We start from the raw sequence: 4853 nt of genomic DNA, 5'->3' as shown, positions 1-4853 counted from the left end.
AGCCTTGTGTTTATTTTTTGTTATAATTGTCGTGATAACTTCTTATTATTTCGTTATCTCGTCCATTTTCTCATGATAACGCATTAATTTATTTCTCTATCTAGATATAACAGAAGACTTTTGTTGGTTTGACACAGGAAGTCACATGTGTACCGCTGTAGGTGATGTAATGTGTCAGTTGTCATAACGAGATAATGAAATTAGAGGCCACACATTACACAAATATAGAGAGAGCACTGATCATTCAATGATGGTGAGAAAAGAAAATGCATTGACCACTAAAATAATTTTCTACTGGAATCGAACCCACAGTGCACCAGCGCTTCTGATTGTATAGGGCTACGTTATCAGATGAGCTATTCATTGCTCTTGCATCGTTATATTATTGTGGCTTCAGTCTCTTCAGAGTAAACCGTAAACCAGACAGCCCCAGGCCCACGTTTTTTGGATTTTTTTGTTTTGCTGTTGTGGCATTTGCCCATATTGCCCTACGACAAGTGTCTGATCCATGAATCCACCACTAAATGTTCTGGTTCAGTGACAGTTTGTATTGAAACAGTCGTCTTCATCCTGCTGTTCACACTCTGACATCATGAGGCCAAGACCACACCCGTATAACGACTCATCAACAGGACCTGAGACTACGTTGAGGCTTCAGACGATGGGATGTTGTCAGAGAGAAGTGTCCACTGAGCTCAGAGTGTCATCAGCAGGTTGAACAGAGACAGACACATTATTTTACTTTCATGATATATTATCACTGTAGTAACTTTTTGCATTTTCCGTAATTTCACCTGAAGGTTGGATATCCCTAACTTTTTGGGAGTCTATTCAAACTGAAACCACAAGAAGTCCCTACAGAACTCCAATTTCTTATTATTGATATATTAAATAAGCTACCGTCAGATATTCATTTACATTATTACTAAAGATAAAGAACATTTCAGTCTAAGTTAATGTTGAGTCAAACATACTGAATAACATCGTCCATAATATCCCCCATTTGATTAAGGATGCAGTCTTAAAATCTAAGTCTTAAATTACTAATTATTATATTACTTGTATTTTCTTCTATTCCTTCTTATAAAGTATTGAAGGATGCAATTTATGTTCCTGTGGTTAATCCATTTGAATTCAAGGATGCAATTTTACTGATCGGTTAAAAATAAAAATGAATTTTTTCACATCAGTACTACATTTTGATCAATGTATTAAATACATTTCTACTTCTCCGGCTGCAGTTTTACCTGATCTCGATGTGATGATGCTGCATTCAAGACAAGTCAGAAATATGGGACAAACCCCCGTCGTCCCGTATTCACACAAAACAGGACGCACAATTTAATCCTCAAATACGGGACGTGACCACATTTCACCGGACGAGTGACAAACCGGCGACACAGACACAAACCGCAGCCTGTATACACAGACAGTCATGCGTTAATTCTTAAAAACACATTATTGTTTCCAGATTAATCACGCGTTAACTTTGACAACCCTAGTTAATTTATATGTCATGTACATTTAACATACACACTAGATTATGTCGTCCACAATATTCCCATTAGATTAATGATGTGGTCTAAAAATATGGATAATACATGACATATGATCCATTGAGTAATTTTGTTCAGTATAAAATCCTTTGAAGAGCAGAACACACACACAGACATACACACACACCTACAGTAACAGTGTGTCACGTTGTCAGATTTATTCTTAAAAACACAAAGTGTCAGTTACAAAACTTCCTGGGAGTCTTTTTCCACTTCCTGCTTCAGGGACCGTTTTGTTTGCGTGAAACGATCGAGCTGCTGCAGCAGATTTACAGATTTACACCTCAGGTCAGAAACACGTTCACACAGTTCACACACATTTTAGGTTCAAACTCTGATCTTTTATTCAAATGAGTTTATTTTTGGTGCAACTTTGAACTTTTGTTGTTTTTTTCTGGGGGTTTTTTTTGGGGGGGGGGGATGTAGCATAATTTTTTTTTTTTTCATAAAATCATTTTCCGTCATAGTTGAAATTACAATTAATTTCTACTTGAACTTTAATTTCATAATTTATTGCCCAAATTTTGCCACTTTAGTGTGTGTGTGTGTGTGTGTGTGTGTGTGTGTGTGTGTGTGTGTGTGTGTGTGTGTGTGTGTGTGTGTGTGTGTGTGTGTGTGTGTGTGTGTGTGTGTGTGTGTGTGTGTGTGTGTGTGTGTGAGAGTCAGTGTAATAGTGGTAATATGAAACTTTGAGTGTTCAGGCTTCAACAACAAAAAAAACACCTGGTTCAATCTTTACTAAACCTGAATTTCTACATATTTTATTATGTTATATAACTCGTGTTTTGACTGAACGCTGAAATTAAACTCTGCAAACAACGTGTTTTAACAGGCAGTAAATGTTTGTGTGTGTGTGTGTTAGTTTGTACCATAACCAACCAGCACCTGTTCCCTTCACATGGTCTGAATTTACTTTACATAAATCATTTCACATGTTATTTAAAATAATAAAAATAAGTTGTTCTTTTTAATTTCATATCTGGAAAATGAAAACAACAGTATAAAAATGTCAGCTCAGTTTGTAATTGCAAAACTTTTTCAGAAACTTTAGGAGGGAGTCTCATAAAAAAGAAAAAAGAAAACGTATATGTTTTAAGCAAAGAGATAAAAGTATTAATTTAAAAAAATATATTCATATATTTGGTCATAAAACAGAATAAAATAAGAAATATGTTGTTTTTCTTTTAAAAACAAGTTGAATAAAAGACACTAGTGAATCACAGGACATGAACAGACTGATGCTCATGATCAGCGAGTGTGGGAGGAAAACAACACAAACAGCACACACAGGCGCCGCAAACCACCGGTCTACCGCGCCGCCACGGCTTCACGTGTGTTTCCTGATTAAACTATTACATCATCCACTTTTTACACTTTACACCTGCACTTTGATCAAATTGTGATCAATTCGACCTGAAACCACAGATAAGACACACACACACACACACAGAGCCAGTCAAAGGAATATTATTTAGGGTATATATCATCAGAACCCCATGTTACATTATACGTACATTATATTTTACATTATGACACCAAATCTGTGGGAGTTCAGTGAGAAAAAGATGGAGCTTAGCAGTATAAAAGTCAAGATGATTGACAGGATTAGTATGGTTGAGACACAACACCTTGTTATTTTAGATCAGTACGTGTTTGAAGAAGTTGCAATAACACAAAGAGACAAACTGGAGTTCTTAAACTCTCCGTCTTTCTTTCTTTCTTTCTTTCTTTCTTTCTTTCTTTCTTTCTTTCTTTTTTTCTTTTGTAGTAATAATTTAACATGGCATCTACATTCCTGAAAAGTAAAAGAGAAATTGAAACGCTACTTTTTCATTTAGATGTTTTACGCACTGTAATACGTGTATTACCAACTGTAATAAAAACAAAAATAAAAAAGTAAAAGTGTCCCACAAAATTCAATATTTGCTAAATTTACCAGCATGAACATGTAAAATGATACATTATTTCTTCTCTCTTTCAGAGCAACAGTCTGCGGACGATCAGGAAGCTGCCGTCTGCAACAGAAGGGGGAAGAAGAAGAAGAAGAAGAGTCTGAGTCTGGAACAAAGTGGGAACTGTGAGAATTTACATTCAGTGATAAAACACACACAGTAGAAATCACCAGTTTGTCCATTATATGAAACAACCTACAAACCTCAGGAAACTGTCACTACACGTTCATCATCATCATCATGTACTGGCTTATAATTTATAGAGTTCAAAGTAAAGTATACTGACTTTATTCATTATATGAATTTATGTAAACCATCATAAACTGAACAATAGGATCATTCAACGTACGGTCGTCTGGTTCAGTTAATGATCAATTTGTTGTTGTACGTTAGCAGCTCCACACAGGTGTTTGATATACGTTATCATATCTTTAATAAATGAGTGTGTGCTGCTGTTTTCCAGGTTGTAAAACTCCACAGTTTGTTGTTGATGTTGTTTCCTCTTTTGTGTGAATAATTTTTCTGGTGAAAAGTTTTACAGTGTTAAAAAAAAAAGAGAGAGAAAAAGTGACATGATCCCTTTAAGGTGAATTAATCTCAGAACAAAATAAACCAAACCAAACCGAATCAGTTTGATGTGAGTGTTTGTGTGTGTCACTTCTTTGTTCGCGCACCATGGGAAAAACTATTCTGTCTGCTTCATTCACTGGTTTTTCAACACGACTATTAAAGCACATTCAAAAAAAACCTTAGAAATTATGGTCTATAAATAGAAACAACTGAGTTTCTGAGCTTCATAAATCCTCAGCAGGAAAATCAAAGGATCTAAGATAATGATAATGTTTGGTAACGGATAAGAATCTTTTGATGCCTTAATGTTGTTTCCACTGGTGGAAGAAAGGTTGTAATAATACACTGTAAAATAAAATAAAATAAGAAAATACATTTATTTAAGGTGGTAAGCACGGTTCAAATGTATCAAAGGTTAAAGAAGCTGAGTAAGTTTGACCTTATCATCACACAAAAAATGAAGTCATATCCTCTCTATTGTTTTTTAGGTTCTTTTATCGTATTTTTGACTCACTGTTAATACGTAGATAGATTGTTACAAAATTTCCCACCACTTTTTGACTGTGAAACAACAACAATTCAACAATCCTTTCTCAACAGCTCCACATCCGAATAATTGAAACATTTCCTCATTTAATATTTAAAAAATATAGATATATATGTAGATATTAGACAACTCTTTAAAAAAAACCTCTGATCCACACTTCAGTGCTTCGGTAAATCTACTTGTTTGGTGGAAACAACACAATCACCTGACCAGTTAAAAAAAAAAAAA

The sequence above is a fragment of the Trachurus trachurus genome (assembly GCF_905171665.1).
Source record: "Trachurus trachurus genome assembly, chromosome: 14".
NCBI classification, from domain to species: Eukaryota; Metazoa; Chordata; class Actinopteri; order Carangiformes; family Carangidae; genus Trachurus; species Trachurus trachurus.
This window is presented reverse-complemented; position numbering follows the sequence as displayed.